General features: G+C 40.7%; 1 protein-coding gene across 5 annotated transcripts in view; it reads left to right on the forward strand.

The window, feature by feature from the left end:
• Nucleotides 1-6,261: 6,261 nt before the first annotated feature.
• Nucleotides 6,262-18,674, forward strand: part of GREB1L (GREB1 like retinoic acid receptor coactivator) — a 133,078-nt gene continuing 120,665 nt past the window's right edge. For 4 of the 5 annotated variants that reach the window (XM_077184770.1, XM_077184784.1, XM_077184782.1 and 1 more), the window contains exon 1: nt 6,262-6,528. The gene's annotated coding sequence lies outside the window, so the exon portion shown is untranslated. The remainder of the gene's footprint in view (nt 6,529-18,674) is intronic. The other variant, XM_077184779.1, reaches the window with a different exon arrangement.

The following is an 18,674-nucleotide window of genomic DNA, read 5'->3' on the forward strand; positions in this document are numbered from 1 at the left end:
ATGGATTCAGGGCCATTTTCTCTGCTATTGTTAACATACTTGTAGCTCATAAGCAGCACATCCTATGCAGCGCAAATATCTGTTTAAGAAAAGGGCAGCAAAAATAAAGTAGCAAAGGAACTAATTGCCATTTCCCAGCTGGATTCAGAATAAATATCCCAACAAATGTAAGCCAACACTAACGAGGCAAATTAAATGGAGCTCTGAGCAGCCTGGTCTAGTGGAAGTTGTCCCTTCCAATGGCAGGGTGTTGGAACTACATGGTCTTTTATGTTCCTTCCAACCCAAACTATTATTCTATGATTCTTTACCAACTTTTATGAGAGTCACTTCTCTTAGTGATCACAACTACAAGAAACTTCGCAAATTTGAAATTTAAAAAACTAACTATTGAGCTTTACTCCTCAAACCATGTCAGTGCCATGAAAACGCCCCCACCTCTGTAAGCTCTAAATGTAAATGCTTATATGAAAATGCAACTTTTCTTTTTGCTGTGTATGACTAATTAGCCAGGGGACTCAGAGCCAGCCTGTGAGTGGTTCTGTTGTGCAAGTCAAATGGTGAACAACAGGGAGAAATTTCTTATATCCCTGCGGTAAATGATCAGGTGATCCCAAGGACACAGTCTGCATTCCCCACCATTGGTGATGTGTAGGTGCATAGACTAACCTAGGTCTCTAGACTTGCTCAAAAGTCAATGAGAACACGAGAAAAGGGATTGCCTTTTGAAGGTGTTCATTTAAGAATGAGATGAAACTGCCAAGTCATTTTCACTGACTAGATTAGATCTTAAGTTTTATACCTCTAAAAGTTAGGCAAGACTGCCTCCTCTGTAAGTAAGCCCTATTTAAAAGGATTATTTCACTCTAGGCTATAAAATAATTTGATTCAAGTGGATGTGCTTGGCAATGGAGATGTGTCAATTAGAAGTAATGGATCTAAGTTTCAGTAGTGTCTCTGAAGGAGCAACCCATGGTGAAAAATCCAGAGCAGACTGGATATTTTATAGAATAGCCAGTATTATGCATACCTTGTATTAGGCATACCTTTTCCATTTTGTTGAGATTGCTTTTCATATGGTCTCATACTCTGAAAACATTTAAACAATAGGTAGTGTTATGTTTTATTACATACAATTAGCTAAGTAGCATTGGCAAAATTATTTTTTTTAAACAGTATTTCCTGATGAAGAAAAGACTAATCTATATCTACATGTCCCAGGGGAAAAAACAAATATTTGACCTATGGGCCTCATGAGTATACTAACTATGCATTCAAAGATACACAGAAATTCTTTATAATGTAGTTAAAGTGAACAAATCCAAATAACAATCAGAAAACACTTCTTGAATAATTTCAAGCAGCCACTGTGCTTTTAATTTCCCTTTAAAAATGATGGTGGTATTGATAACATTTTGTTGTATAGTAAAAAAATCTGTCTGTATCTTCTCACTGAAAGAGGTAAAAATGGATTGTGCTAATCACATGGTGTATAAAAACCAGGCTTGATCAAAAACCTGAATTCACAATGTGATTAATTTTACTCAGCTATATTCTAAAGTAATGCACAGATTAGGTAACAAAAATGATTCCTTGATCAATAGCTAATAAAAATGATTCACTGAATGATCAGTGAATTCTGAAAGTGAAATATGACATCAAAATTTGTATTAAAAAAAAGATATGTAGACAGTCAGCTTTGACAAGTTCTCACTTACTTAGAGTTTTCCATAACTGAGAACATACTTTTTTGCAGTATGTGTGGTAGCACCAAAAAGGGATAGTCCTTTTTCACTGCCTTATCTGAAACAGACATATTTAGAAAATTATGAAGAGACACACTGTCTCATGTAGTTCATTCACTGCCTCTCATGTAGTTCATTTTCCCTTTAGCTGGCATCCAGGCTGCTGTTAAGGACAGGGTTCCTAGCAAAGGAAATGGAATCCTGCCATGACTTTCATGATGGATGCTGTACAGTTGCCAATTGGTAAACCAGAGCTGACACTACTAAATATTTTATAGAAGTTTCTAAAAAATGGAGACTCTGTTGTAGTTTCTAGAGCCGGTGTGAGTGAGATCTAAGTGATTAACTTCACGACTTTGCTACAACCATCCTTTTCTTTTTGTGATTATCTCATTAAGAGTGGTCATTCTAAATGACCTTACATCCTATCAAAATGGAATAGAAAGTATATGCCTATCACTGACTGTGTACTACTGCTGAATTTCCAGAAAAGCCTGATGATGAGTTGCTCAATTTCTATGGAGTGAGTAATGGAAATATAAAGCAAATATGTCCTTACTAGTTGTAAGAAACACTCTTGTCTCCTCTATCTTGCTGTGCACTATCAATTTTTTTGGTAGGAGGTGTGCTAAATATTCATGCTAAAAACACGAATGCCAAAATATGGATTTTAAAAACATTACCATGAAATAATAGTGATAAGGAAGTCTAGATATGATGACTTGGAATTGGAATTAGTGTCTGAGCATCAGATCTGAATTCAGTTTACCTCTGCCCTCAGACTGTCTGCATTAAAGACACTAATTTTATGTACTTTCATACCCCATCTCTGTCTCATGCTTTCTGTTTCATCCTGTCCACCTATTTCACCCATGTAGATTAAACGTTTTTGGGGCAATAGCTCATTTCATAGATGCCTTGATGTTAAACAGACCAAACTGTATTGGTCCTAATCCTAATTACAATATTACAACTAGGGAAAGATCAAAATAATAAAGGGGTAAAGTATAATGAACCTTAAAAGGTCATTGGTGCTTCATATAGGAGGATAGAAGTTATTTAGAAGGTTCAAACCAGAATTACCCATCAGGTTGGTGGGATTTGCTTTAGCCCCAAAAAAGAAGTCAAAGCAAAGTCTGTAATCAGATTTTAACCATGACAATACCAGGTCTGTGGAATTCCAACACTTCATTCAGGCAAAATTTAATACCAAAGGTTTCGTAGGCTGGATCAACTAAAACATTGATACTAAAACAAGATAGAAATTACTGGATTTAGTATGTACGAAATCAATAGTTTGCAAATAATAAGAAATTAAAGCAGAGAGTTCTCTTGCGTGACTATTTGTTTATTTCTTTGTGTTTTTTGAAACCTAATTCCTGAGGCTGGATACATCAGATTATCAGTGAATATTTAAATGTAATGGGCATGACAACAATAAACACAAGCTGCAGTTCAGAGAATGATCTAAGATGAACTTAAAACTTTTGCTTGTAGGATTGAGAAAAAAGGTTGAAATCTGTTGGAACTTTGCCTTTATGGCTTGGAAGAAGGAAATGGACTTCCAGAGCACTATATCATAAAGGACCTTATTCCTATTGCTCTCAAACCCAGCGAATATGAAGAAAGTGAAGAGACTTTCACTTATATGCAGAGTTAAATGCAATACACAACGAAGGCTCAGGTCAGAATGATACCTATCAACTTCTGTAGTTCCACTGGGCAGCGGCCCGTCAGTCAATCTTTGCACAAAGTGTAGCATCACACAGCGTTCTTATACAGTAGTCCTTTACAACAGAATAAAGGTATCTTGCCTTGTGAGTATGAAAATGACCATATCCCAGCCTGTGACAATTTTCTTCAATGTTGCCTAGTCAGCAATCAGAAAATGCTGTTTGTTAGACAAGGTGCTTTTTTTTTGATGCTGCCTCTTTACATCAGTATTAACTGACCTTGATTCCCAAAGTGAGTCTCTAATTGCTGTGTGACTGCATATCTGCTGTCAATAATTCTGAATGATTGACTTCAATTTCTCACTGCTTGAAGTTGTGCTTTCTTTTTCCCTCAAATGTCCTTTTGTTCTTGATGTCATCATGTTCCTCCAACTGTGTGGTCTCTCCTTTATTTCACTCCAGCAGCTGCTTTGGCATTCTGCTTCTTCTGTTTCAGATACATGAGTGGCTCTGCACATTTGTGTTGTGAATATCATGGCTTGAAACCCTGAAAGACTTTTATGTCCCAAAACATTCTCTTTGCAGATTTTATCCTGCCATCTGATGTGCAATATGGCCCACAGATGGTACAGATGAAACCACCCTACAAGCTGTAAATGTTGATAGTCAAAATAAGAAGTTAGAAGAAAACATATAATTAATGTCTCTTCAAAAAAGCAAAACAAAAATAAGTCCAAATAGGAAAAGAGTTACTGCATTAAAGCTACCAGAATAATTCTCACTCATTCAGTATATATCTCTAACTAAATTCAAACACAAATTTCGAGGGAATCTAGACTGCAAATACTAGGATCAATTTAGATATAATTAAGTAACCTGAGTTAGAGTTATCACAAGCTATAGCACAGTATTATACAGGCACCTTGATATGCTTTCAAATCTCTCACAAAGTAATGTCAGTGTTAATTCCATTATATTCCTGTGTAATATCAATAGCAGAGTTGACATACACAGCATAAAAATGTACCACTTAGAACTGGCAAAGTGACAAAAGTGTGATCCTGAAGCCTGACCTGCTTTGGTAAACTCTCTTAAAATCTGATTCAACTAAATTTTTAGCTACCTGTTGTTAAGGGTCATATTATTAGCAACTTTATAAATGCAGAGATACCAAGATGTTTAGGCTAATGGAGGTAGCATGTCTTCAGGTAATCCATGGCAGAAGTCCAGTTCTAAGCAATTCAAGCATATGAATAGTTGTCTCAAAGACAACTGATACTGCGATTCACATAAAATTTGCATGAAATCAGAATCAAAGTAGTCAGTGAACAACCCAGTTGAAAAGCTTTATTTGGTAGGTGCCTTGGTTTTGAACATTAAATGAATCGAGCTTTTTTCTGCCTTGGCTATAGCCATGAGTTCCAGAACTTCCTTTCATTTATTCTCCTGCCACAGTTGTTCTCATTTCTGGACCAAGCAGCATTTTTGCAGTGCCACACTGTTGCTGTGCCACCTCTACTTTCTCCAATGGGTATGGACAGTTTTTTTCCCTCCCACTTTTTGATGGGAAGGATGCTGGAACTTAATGTTTTAACCAGTAAGTACAAAAGAAAAGGATGTGAGAAAAGTACTGGACTTCTTTTTCTCTATGTCACACTGCAGCAGGTTCCTGTCAAAGAAAATGAACGAACACTACCACTTTTTTGTGACTGTACATTTTTTTCTCAGGTGTTGAAGAAGAAAGATAAAACACTTTTATCATAGCATGGGATTGAGCCTTATGGTCCCAAGAGATGAGAAAGACTTTTTGAAAAGCTCTCAAGAAATATGTCCTGCAAAAAGCAAAAAGGGACATGGTTCGTACACTTGCTTAATCAATCCAAGGCAGAAGGAAGGAAACGCAAAATAATTTTTCCCCAGTTCAATAAATATTTACCCTCAGAGCACCGGGCTATGTTTCTAGTCTCTTTTCCAAGCTCCTGCTATGTCTGACCTTCATCTTTGTACACACAAAGAATCCAAACCCGCTTCTTTCCCACCCACTTGGACACAGTTTACAGATCTAATTAAATGTTCCAGATCCTTCTGTTTCCAATCTCTCCAACACAATCAGACCCCCTCATCTTTACCCACCTCAATTAAATGTCAGACACAGTATCAGTTCCATTTAATAGCAGACACAAATACAGGCAGAGTGCCCTTCTCCTCTTCGCCTCCAGCAACCTCCTAGCATGCTAAATCCCTTCAGCTTCTACTTCAGCACCCCTGGACCAGCCCCATTGCTAACTAAACCCAAACGCAACCTCCCGCCGAAATTTCAGCTCTGCCCACAGCTCTGACCAGCGTGCAGTGCAGGGCCGTCTCTCACAGGGCAGATGGCACTCCCAGTGCCATCTTCCTCCCTACCGGCCACCGAGCCACGCTGAATATCCGATATGGTTTTGACATTCCTAGCTTGGCTCCTCTCCTCTTGCCCCTTTCCTCACAGACTGGAAGCAGCCCAGTTCGCTCCGTCCTCACCGAGTCTCTGCCGCTACGTCCCGAGCTTCACCTGCCTCCTCCCCTCATGTCCACACTAGCTCCCGTTCCACCCCCTCGGTCCCTGACACGCCGCTGGCATCCCCTTCCCAGCCCCGCCGCCCTGGGGCACGGCCGGGGACGCTGCCGCCGGACACCTCCGCACCTGAGCGCGGTACTCCCGCGGGCACCGCTCGCTCCCCGCGCCTGGCGCCCCCCGACCCCTCTCCTCTCGCTGACAGAGCAGGAGGGGCGGCACCTGCGGGTCCGCCCCATTCTCCTCCCCTCGCCTCCCCTCCCCTCCTCTCGCCGAGAGAGAGAGCGAGAGAGAGAGACCGAGACCCGGAGGGAGGGAGAGAGAGAGAGAGAGAGGGAGAGAGAGACAGAGAGAGAGAGAGAGAGAGAGAGACGGTAGCACCGAGGGCTCCGGGAGGGACTGCCTGAGCGCAGTGCTCTCAGGCGTGAGGGGAGGGAGGGGGAAATTAAAAAGCCAAAACCAAACCCCCAAAATTTCAAACATTTAAATTTAAATAAAAAAGTGAGGGAGGTGTAGAAGGAGAGTGCTTCAACTTTTTCTCTCTCTGCCCAGCAAGGTAAGGGAGCGGCACGGGGCTTTGCTTCGCTTTCTCGCCGGTTTCTGGGAGGGCACAAAGGTAGCGGGATGGGGCGGCGGCGGCATCTCCGCTGGCGGAGTCGCGCTCGGCGCTGTCACCCCGCGGAGCGCAGCCTCGGGGGCGGCGGCGGCGGGCTGCGGGCTGCCAGCGGCGCGGCGGCAGCACCCGTGTCACCCGCGGGCTACGGGCGCCCGCCCCTGGGTGGGCTCCAGCCCTTTGTTACCGGCGTCTTGCATCGGGGCGGGGGGAATAACCCGAGCGGATGGGGCCGGGCGGGGGTGGGAGCAGCTCGGCCGGGGGGCTGCGGGAGCACAGCAGCCGCTGGGGCCGGGCGGGCGGCGAGCAGCCGAGCCTCGGGACGCGGCGGGCGCGGGGGGTGCAGGTGGCTCGGCCGGGGAGCGGGCAGTGCGCCCCCGCCCCAAGCTGCCAGGCGGGCGGCCGCCGGCAGAGGGGGCTCGGCCGCCTCGCCCTCCGCGGCCGCGGGAGGTGCGCCCGGGGCGGGGAGCGCCGGCCGTGGGTGGCCCGCGGGACGGGCGGGTTTGGGGGCGCTTCTGGACATGTGCAGGCCGGGTTTGAGGAGGTAGGGGAGGATAGGGCGCTGGGCCCCCTCGCGGGGTGAGGGGCTGTCGCTGTGGCAGGGGCACGGCTGTGTTCCCGGGAGACGCGGCGGCCCCGACGCGCGGTGGCGGCCCGTGCCACCGGCGGCCCGTCCGTGATGCTTCCACCGCGGGGGCAGCTGAACGACACGGCTCCTTTGCTGTTGGGAAGTACGGGTAGAACGGGGGAAAAGCGGCTGGGATGAAGGCGGCGGCGGCTCCCCGCGGCATCTGACAGATGTATCCAGGGGCCTTTAGGTACCGCCGGGTCCGGCCCTTCTCTCCCGGCGCTCCCCGAAACCTCCGAAAGATGAAAACTTTGTGTACACCATAGGATTTCAGCCAGCTCAGCGGGTGGGCCAAGCGTTGCTGTTTGTTTAGGCCCCAAGCCTGCAAATATTTATCCGTATTCTGAAATTTAGGAATTATCAATGGTTAGATGTGTTTGAAGTGCGGGAGACTCTTTCAGTTACCCCGTGGAAAAATATTTCCCATGTCTGCTACTTGTCAGCATGTTTGCTTTGAATCCTCTCACGATAGGACCTTTTTTTACATTATTCCATTTGCCTTTCTTTGAATTGGTGCCTCTTCATTCTTTTCCACTGAATGATACTTTCAGTATTATTGAAATAATACTTCATATTCTTCATACTTCATTGATACCTTGTTACAGAGAGCTTTCTAAAAGATGGAAATAAAAAAAAGGCTGCTGAGAAGAAAATGTTGTGTTTCATTGCCTGACTAGAAATTACTTTATTTTATTTAATATATTTTATTTTATTTAATATATTTTTACAATTGTTAGTCTTGTTTGAGAGGTGAAGCAAATAGGTGCATAGTTCAGTTCCAGGTACAGTTATATATGTTGCTTCTGAGACAGGTAAAGCTTTCAGCATTTTTAAATACTGTAAGGCACACCTAAGTTTGGTTTTTATGAAGAGATATGCCCTCTAAAGAGAAACAAGGATGGGTCTTATGTTGATTTAAAAACTTATTACATATGTGCTAGTATTAAAAAAAATCTTTACAGATTTTAAACATTATCCTGTTGAATTTGCTTGTGAGTACAACAAAAGCACTTATGAAGCTGGAGGATTAGCTTGTTAAATACCTCTTTGCAAAGGAATAGGGATTGTGTGAGTATTCTCAGAGCTGTTGAGAAATATTTAGTTATTTGTCATTTTTAACATTGGTGGATTTTGTGCATATGCTTATTTTTCTCATGTATTCTCAAATATTCCCAGCAAAAGGCTCCAGAAAGTCAATGAATAATGCTCAATATGTGCCTACCTGTTTAAATGATTGGGTTCTGAGCACTGAAGTTTTAATTCAACATCTGTAAATACAGATAAAAAGTACAGTGTTTCTTTCTGCTTACTGTTCGTAGTGCTTGTGCAAAACAATTTTTTTCTAAGGTGTTCAACAGGAAAAAAAAAATTAGCTGTAAAAAACAATCTGTACATACCAGGAATTTTTATTGGTTGGGTTTGGCTGTAGATAATGTAGCAATCATAAATAGTGAGGATTTTTTGGCAAGGCAGTTTTTAAGTCCAGGATGTATTACTAAAGGAAATACGTACTAATAGGCGAGCTGATCACTGAGCTTTTACTGGGATAATTAAATTACGTGAAGTTTCTTAAGATGGCATGAGGACATCACAGATGAAAGGAGGGGTGATCTGACTGTGTGAAAAGTTTGTCTAGAATTCAAAAAAAGCACATTTGGTTCAAGGTCTTCTGAAACACATGGCTACTGGCATTGGTATTTGGCAGTTCAACAAGTCATGTCCCAAGTATTTTGCAGATACAATGTAAAGAAAATCTGGAGTCCAATTTAGGAGACTCTAATTAGTTACTATGGGATATAGAGAATTAAGCTATTTTTTAAGGAAAAATGTCTGTACCTTGGAGCCAGTCACACTATGAATGCTGGGCTGTTTATTCAGTGTAAAATTAGACTCAGTATAATGTCAAAAATATACTCCAGGAAACCTTTTAGTGAAAGCTAAAAAAAAAAAAAAAAAGATTGAATGCTTTTCTCTCTAATTTTCAGTGCTTCTAGGAAATTTGGAGTGGGCATAGGACTGTAAGGATTTTACTTTCAGTGGTGTAACCAGTTTTGTAGTACCTTTTATATTAAGCATATGGTTTTTAAAAGTGCTCTCTTTGCTTTGTACGGTTCTGTACCATATGTTTTGTATTTAATTCTTTGAATGACCACTGAAACGCAGCCAACTTTGGGTAAATGTGGCAACTGTTAACTAGCGCTTAGCAACAGTGCACAATAATCAAGACGGGAAGTGAGGAAGAATACCATGTCTAATTGAAACTATGGGGGGCATTTAGCTAGGTAGGACATAATTAACAAAACATGGAGCTTGGACATGATATTAGGGCATCACGTCTTGACTCTTGCCAAAAAAGGATTCTGAAATCAATAATGTAAAAAAACATTTCAGATACTTTACACCTTGGAAGAACAGCCTCTTTGAGATGTATGTTCTTTGCCTGTTCTTGCATAATCATTTCTTGCATGTAATGCAAAAGATGCATTTTCTTTTGTTTCTACAACATAATTGTGAGCAACAGAACTGTTGGGAAAACCAACAAATGAAGAAGTAATAAGCCTTGACATTCTGACAATCATGTCTTTTACAGAATTAGTCCTGTGAACTGGAGTTCATTAGATATAGTAAGCAATTAAGAGATCTCTAAAATCCTGAAACAGATTACAGCAGCAGTCATAAAACAACACTAAACTTTTACAATTAATGTGGGGTTTTTTTTCAGAATTGTTAACTTTCCTCAAATCCTGTCTTGTCATTACTTTCCTTAACATGCTAAGAAAAGTATTTCTTGTAAGAATATATGTTCAAAATGCTTTTGCTGAATGTAGTTTTGGGTTTTATTTTTAAAAAAATCCAGACCTGATCATTTCATTTCATGTTGTATTCTGTGTGGAGATACATTCATGGACCAATTTTATTTCTTGTATAACCCAAAAACATCTTGTTTCTAAGAACTCTGAAGATATCCTGAAGATATCCATAATAAGGAGAAACCTAGTGAATAAAGCTTCAGTGAGTCATTGCAAAAGCTTATCTGCAACTCTGAGCAAGCTAGTGAAGATGATCCGAAATCAAGGAGCCATTCTTTGAAGGTGCATATATTGGTGAACTATCCAGTAGCATTAGGCTCTTAATAATTAAATAGAATCATTAATGTTTTTTATAATCTGGAAGTAAAAAACACAGGATATCTGTTGTAGGAATGTAGATGACAGAAATTTGGAGCAGTGTTTATTCACAATGAGGACAGCCAAATTTTGGACACTGTTGTTCTTGGCTTGGAAGTATCAAACAGAAGTATGGAGCTCTTACAGAAATTATAGGCTGGATTGATGGGCCAAGGCCAATTGTATGAGGTTTAATGAGGTAAAGTGCCAAGTCCTGCTCTTGGGTCATGATAACCCCGTGCAACAGCACAGCCTTGGGAAGAGTGGCTGGAAATGTACCCGGTGGAAAAGGACTCAGGGGTAATGGCTGACAGCCAGCTAAACATGAGCCAGAGTGTGCCCAGGTGGCCAAGAAGGCCAGTGGTATCCTGGCTTGTGTCATACTGTGGCCAGCAGGACCAGGGCAGTGATTGTTTCTCTGTATTCATCACTGGATGAGGCTGCACCTTTAATCCTGTGTTCTGTTTTGGGCCACTCAATTCAGGAAGGGTGTTGAGGTGCTGGAGCATGTCCAGAGAAGGGCACCAGAGCTGATGATGGTTCTGAAAGTCCTATGAGGAGCAGCTGAGGGAGGCAGGATTGCTTAGCCTGGAGAAAAAGAGGCTCAGAGGGGACTACCTTGCTAGATGGGTGTTGATCTCATCTGCCAGGTAACAAGGGATAGGACAAGAGGAAATGGCTTCAACTTCCACCAGGGGAGGTTTAGATTGGATATTGGGAAAAATTTCTGCATGGAAAGGTTTGTCCAGCATTGCAACATCCTTCCCAGGGAAGCTGCTGAATCACCGGCCTTGGAGATGTTTATAAGAAGTGTAGTCATGGTATTTAGAGACAAGATTTAGTGGCGAACTTGGCAGCACTGGGTTGATACTTGGACTCAGTAATCATATAGGTCTTTTTTGACCTAAATCTTTTTATGTTTCTGTGATTCTAAAATGTAATTAGTTTTGGTTTGGATGACTGCTGAATCCTGGTGAGCTGGTTTCTGTTGTCTTATTCTGTTACACAATAATATCACAATTTCCGTGAAATCCTTTTGGGACATGAGAGACCATAGAGAATTGTGTAAATTACTACTTTCCTTGAAGTGTATTTAATGTTACTCTCATTGAGTTAGCATTTTAAGTTCCATGGCACCTCAGATGTTTAGTAAAAAACCTCCATGGACTTGACCTGAAATCTTGCATCATGTACTGTCAAGTGCTTTGATTAATTTAGATTTAATTTTTTAAAAAATATTTATATGAAATATAAAAGATAGGAAGAACTATATGTTGTGACATAAAATCACCAGAAGAGTAAGAAGGTAGGGAGCAGCCTGAGTCAGTATGACAAGATATGATTGATTAATATTGATCATGTAAGGTTTTAGAGAGGTTATTTTGAGGTAGTTTTTCAAACTGCTGGAGCTGTGCACAGAAAACAGTGTGGGCAGACCTAAGATACTGTTACTTAAGAGATTACCAGACATCTGTTGTACTGGTTCCATGAACAAGCCTGGAGAGACTAGTTTCGTGAAATGCTGTGCAGAGATCCTCTTGTTCTCTCTCTCCTATCTCCATCACTGCTTGTAATTAGCTCTTTTCAAGACCCTTGGTGTGATTTGATCAGAGCACTTTGAGGCAAGTGATGAAGTTAATTACTGAATGTAACAGTGGTCTGAAACAAACTCTATTCATGGTCTTCCTTTTTAAAATGAAGATTCATCTGTGTGTCTCACCAAAAGTGATAATATTTCCCTAGAACTTACAGTGTGAAGCTTCTTTAGATGGTTATTTCAAGCTGCTGAACATTTTCCTGGTACTCCTGTCCTTTTGCACCAAATTCTGCTGCACCTCCCTCTGCAGCACTGATTTCTCTATTGAATGGAGTGCACAGCACCAAAATTTCAGGGAAATCAGTAGCCTTTTTTTAAAGGCTCTGTTTATGCTGCTGTTTTTCTCTAGAGCCATAATAAATTTAAATTTGGTTTCATAAAGAAGAATTAATGTGCATATGAAACATTTTACCTCTAGAATTCTGCATATTTGAGACCTATGATTCGTTCCTCCCCTTTCTTTTATAATGCTACCTCCAACTTCAGAACTTGCTTTCTTGTAGACTCCCAGGTCTGTGGGCATAAGGAAACCTAAGCACAATTTTTCTGAGAGTGTGATAGTTAAATTATGCTTTTAATTTGGTAGAATTCCCTTATGCCACCTCCCCTCCCCCCTCCCCTGCATTATTTCCAGCTGTCCTTTAAGACATGGTCATATGCAATTGTAATGCCAGTGCTCAGGGAGACTTGCGTATACTCTGAGTTGTATGGTCCCTTGTGGTGTTATCACTCAGGAGTAATTGAGTAATTAGAGGACTGTTTGGAAATTGCTGGGAGCCTGATCCTCCACAGTCTTCCTAGTAAAGAGGAAATGATCACTTATTAAAAAAAGTGAAGTGTGGCACAGTGAGATCCAAGCTCTGGGCTTAGTGAGATCCAAGCTCTTTCTCCATCACACCCACTTCAAAGAGATAGTGTAGTGGTAAGGAGCAGCAAATGCAGATAGCTGAGCTCAGCTGCCTCTGATGCTCTAAGGACTCTGGGCAGCTACCTCTTCACACTGGAATCACTGGTGAAACAGAGGTGTTCACACCAACATTTTATAAATATTACTGTTGCCTGCCCATGCTCAGAATGAAGAGCCTATGTGATGTGACAACACTGTGTCTTGGTGGCTTGATTTGTGATTTGCAGAGCCAAGTGCTGTGTTCCCTGTCCTGAGCCCCGGGTCCTTTTCCTGCTGGTACAGTACTTCACTGCTATTAGTTCTCTTATTTATCTCCTTGGTGATAATGTGTTTCACAGTGTACGACTGCATCTCAGTTTTGCCATTCAGCAGAGCAAGCCATCTACTTTTACTGCTTTTGTTCCTGCCTCGCTGACCATCTCCCTGTGGCTTCTCAGGAAGTCTCCCAAACTCTGTGTTGCTTTGCAGCATTAGATGGCTTTATTCTCCTGCTCTTTTACACTTCCAGTGTACTTGGAAAACAGCTGTTCAATAAAGAAAGCTTAATCTTTTAATTTCTTTAAAGCACTTATGCAGAAAATTCTCAGTGCAATTAGGTGATTCCTTTGGGAAGACTGCGAAATAGGTCTTGATTTTTACAACTACAATGCACTGAATCAAGAAGTGGGAAACAGCTTCCTGCCAGTCATGTTGTATGTGACATTTAAGAACATGGTGGTTTCCCATTCTTGTAAAAATTGCTTTCAAAAATTAATATATATAGATAAGTTTTTAAGATACTGTTGTTACTCTTTTGAATCTTAACCTCTTAGAGGGAAATTTCTGGTTGTGAGAACAATTAAAAATTAGGTGGATCAGCCAAGTGATCAGTACCACCCCACAGAGGAGCAGTTATGAAGAAAACGTAGAGGAGAAGGGAAAGGCAAAGCCATCCAAGAACACTTTAATGCCTACAGGCATGCCAGAGGCACACTGAATGGGATATTTAAAGCAGAAGTCCAGAGTGAAAAATATGCATATCCTCAGAGTCCCTTTTGCAGCAGTTTTTGTAAATCTTGACAGTTAGTGCCTGCCATATTTTTTTTCAGTAGAGTAGTCATCAGTCAATTTCCAAGCCTTTTGAGCAGGATGAAGACAACTTGTCTGCCAGACTGTGGACTTGGAGGCAGAAGGTGAAATAACAATCATGATTATAGCAGATGTGGAAGGTGAACTGGATTTCAAGGGCACAAAGATTAAAACATTAGCAGTCACAAACTTTTGTGTCAAGAGCTATGAAATGACAGGGCATCTAAACATGCAGATTTTTTTTTTGTTTTGTTTTGCTGCATTAACTTAGTAATACTCTTCTTTCTTACTACACATCTGAAAATGTTTTGGGTGCTGCATGGAAAATACATAGAAGTTGCCTTCTCCAGAGTACTCAAAGCTAGAGAGGATATTGTGTATGTTTGTGCATGTACATATATATACATATATTAAAGAGAAGAAGACAGGAATTAGAAATGCTGAGGTCTAATATCATACTGGTCCAATACATTAGTGGGTCTTTAAAGAAGATTCTTTTTTTAAATGATTGCCTGGCTGAGAGTATTTATACTGGGTTTTTGTGTTGTTGACAGTTTTCCTTTAGAGACCAGAAGTTCTTAGTGGGTAGTAGATGTGCCACTAGTAATGTTATTCAAAACAGTATGCCTTGGAAGCTTTTAAACAAAGGCCACCACCACAAAAAAACAACAACCCAATTTAATTTTAAACAGCAGATGTGACCTTGTGGCAGAAAAGCCTGAGAAGGAAGGGGAAAAAAAAGGATTATTCTGGCTGTTCTCAGCTATCATAATGAACAGTGTTGCTTGTTGACTGTCCAGCTTGGCTATTTTATTGAGAGAAGTCTTGTGTCTGGTGTCTGTGCAGACAGATGCTTAATTTTCATCTGCAGCACAGCTGACTGGCTTTCTGTCAAGCTTGGCTTTGGGGTGATTCCAGTTGTCACATGGATTTGGTGTAGAAGGAGGGAGGCCATGCTTGCACTAGGAGTTAAGCACTCCCCTGCATAGTGCAGTGTAGGTTTTCAGCTCCATTTGCTGTCACTGTAGTAAATCCATTTCTGATTATGTGCTAAAGCCAGACAGATTAACTGCCAAGTTGAACTTGTGAAGTTGCGTGTGTGTTGCCAGAGTCCCTCCTGCTGGAAAAGGCAGATCTGTATAACCTGTAGACTTAGAACAGTTGAAAATTCATCCTAACATTGTTGCTTTGATGTCTGTTTGAAAGCAAAAAAACATGTTTGCTTTTGATTACCATGTTTAAAGGATGCTGTCCCAGCAGTGTAATAAATGAGAATTGGATCTGGGACTTAGTTTCAGTAAAAAACAGTGTTCTTCCAGATGCTTTTAAATTGAATCTTCCTGTGAAAATGGGCTAAACTTTGAATTCAATAAACATGCAGTTCAGGGGTTTAGGGCTGAAAAAGACAGAGGAATGCAACAGATGCTGGGTAGTTTTGGTGCTTCTTATGTCAGACTATACTGATACTTTACTGATACTGTTCTCTATTCTGATTCACTGTATAAACAAGAACAGCATGAACCTCAGTGTATAACCTTGACACGAGTGGATCTTTACAGGTCACTAACAGTTTGTCTAAATTGCAAAAACTGCATGTTGGGAAACAGATGAGGCATTTGCATCAATAAAATATTTAATTTCCTTTAACAAAAGCTAGTTTGTGCCTTGGGCTTTTTATTTTTAAGAAACAGACCTTCAGTCCTTGATTCATTGTACTCCAGCTGAGAATCACTGAGAACCTCACAGTTAGATTTGACAGGATAATAAGTCAAAACTGTCAATGCAGATCAGCCATGAACCAAAATACATCATAATATGTGTTGTCTTTATGGGATTTCCACTATGGCCCTGCCAAGAGTGTGAGTTTGGACTGGTTGACCTTCAGAGTTCTGTTGTTTGTTGTAAAATGGTGTAGTACAAAACCCATAAAACTTGGCAGTATTACCTATTGGTAAGGTACAGCTTCCTGAAACAATTCATCTGGCCCAAGGCCTTTGCAAAAATACTCAAGGAACAGGCCACGGGCAGCCTGAACTGTTTTGGTAACCTGCTTTCCACTTTTCTTCTTTCTGGCCATTTTTCTGCTGTGTGCCAGGTGTGCTTTCTGTATATCATCAGAGTGTGTGCTGGTTGCACATCCAGTCACAGGCATCGACAGAGAGACTCCATGAGTTAGTTCTGCTACTGGCAGCTCTCTGCTAGTCTTGTCACCTTGGTGGATGGCAACAGAAATGGTCTGGTGATTGAGGCATCGCTGGGCATGTGTTAATAGGAAGGCTGCAAAGCTTGAGTGATTCCCTAAGAGGTTGTTTGGCCTGTCTGGGATGGAAGAATGAGCATCAAAGGGTAATAATGATACCTGATGGATTGACATTGTTGCATTGTCTAAAATCAAGTCTGTCTAGATTCACGTTCATAATTGAATGTTTTACTCTAAGGAAACTTGGAATAAGCCCAGTAGTATTAATTTTAAACCTTTTTCAGGGCCAAAATAAAGCATGCATAAAAAAGAGACAGTTGTTATTTCAGTCAATCACTTCTACTACTTATTTTGTTAATTAGTGAGATTTGGGTACTGCAGTTTTCAATGACATTCCCTCCAGCATCTTTCTGTTGAGTTGTATGTGTGTCCATATGTTTTATTTTTCTGGACATATTGATTCTTGTGTGATGATTCAGTTTGTGGGTGGCAGTTTCTCCTTGACATATTCTAGCTGAACACACTCCATATGTAGAGGAAAACCGGCCAAGTGTGGAAAGAAGGGGGTTGTGCTTTTTTTTGTTGCAATTATGGAAAGAGGAACAGAGGCTGGATGATAAAATACCTTTTCCTGCTTCAAATGATTATCTGAATAAACCGTGGGAGATCGAGGTTTTGTAGAAAAAACATAGCAAAGGGGGGAAAGAACCAGAAATTTGCAAATGCAGATTGAATTTTCTTTGAGAAATTCCACCTCAGGAAGAAGCTGACTGGCAAGTTAACAAGAGCCAGAAAGCAGAACTATTTTATGATTCATTGTCCCAAAGACAGAAGCAAGTGCATTTTGAGGCCATATGCCTGGAAGGAGGCTGGCCTCAGGATGAATTAATTGAAACAATTCTGTCCTCCCTGTTCTAAAGTGCAGTTCATGCTGAGAGAGACTGATAAATTTCTCATTAGGAAATGCTTGTTGAAAATGTGGTCTATTCTCTGTGTTGTCACACTGCCTTTCTGATCTGGAATAAATTACATAAACTGTGCTCCTTTCAGCCAGCATGCAGAGATAAGAGAATGCACGGGTGAATCTTGTGTCCATTCTGTCATTACGTGTGCCAGGAAAAAATAGCCCCAAACGAAATATATAAGCAGAAAATTGTTTTAAGAGAAATGTCCCCTTTTAACACTTTGATGTCAACCTGGGGAGCAAACAGTTAAATGCAATGCTACCATATAGCCACATGAAGGATAATACTCAGTTTCTGATGTTCTTTGTTTTGGAAATGAGGCTTGCAATTATGTACTTGCAGTTTTTTACTGGCTTACCTATCCCTGTAGGTTATCCCTTTTGCAAATGCTTCTGTGTTTCTATGGATAAACTTATTTTTACTTAACAGAGCTTTTAACTGATGATCATAGTTCTTTACTGTTCTATTCTTCTGCCCATCCTTTAACAAAAAGTGGTGCTATTATGATTTTAATAAGACTGAGGAATGTTCTTATGTTTTGAACACAGCCTATTGCTATTATATTTCATGGCAAAAAGGGGACTTGTTTGGATCATTCTCAGATACAAACTTTATTTTGCTGTTGAATGGCTTAGTTCAAGGTAAAGAGTCAAGTTAAACTAATCATTATAACAAACTGTATTAGAAGACCTAGACTTCTAAACCAGCAGTTTGAGAGATGGAGAATCCAAAGAAAATCTGTTGTGATTTTCTAAGGAAAGGATACTGGAATGCAGTTTCCTCAGACCTCATTTCATAGAATCATAAAATTATTGAAAGAGATTTGAGGTAAGCTTGTGTCCATTTACATTTCAACCACAAAACAGGCAGTGTGTCTGGAAATACCGCCTTGGCCAGGGAATAGGGAAATTTCTTTGGTCACTGAAGAAAAAGCGTGATGATTTACTTAAGAGGGAAAAGGAAAATAACCTTGCTTTCCCCTCTTAGGTGCTTCTCTCTCTCTTACCATGGCAGAGTGGTGTAAAGTACATATATTTAATATAAGGGAAAACACCTCTTTGAAAACTATGACAAATGCCTATGCAAAGCTGTAATGTATGTTTTTCTCCCAGATGATGGTCTGTGTATTAGCAGGTAAAGAGTATGGAGCTTTTGCTACCATGGTATATTTCCCACCATTTACACTGATGCACAAAAGAAACAAAACCTTTGCAGTCCATAATTAATTTAATATCTGTAGAGAAATTGCTAACTTGCAATAGAGAAAGGTTATAGTTTTATGTCTTATTTAGCCAAATTCTGAATGTGTTAGAAAAATAAGTGTATCCATTCCTGAATAACTCCGGGATGACTATCATTGCCTGCCTGATTGGAGAGACTAATTTTGGTAAAGAAATGGATTTAATCCACAGGTCTCTTGTTCAGCTGTGAAGCGGCCAAAAAAAAACAGCTGTAAAAATGTTGATGTTGGCCATGAATTTACATAAATAACAACTTGCTTGTTTTCAGGTGCATACTCAGGGTGATATTACAATGGGGAATTGGGTCTGCGGAAGA

This window comes from Agelaius phoeniceus, chromosome 1 (genome assembly GCF_051311805.1).
Source record: "Agelaius phoeniceus isolate bAgePho1 chromosome 1, bAgePho1.hap1, whole genome shotgun sequence".
NCBI lineage: Eukaryota > Metazoa > Chordata > Aves > Passeriformes > Icteridae > Agelaius > Agelaius phoeniceus.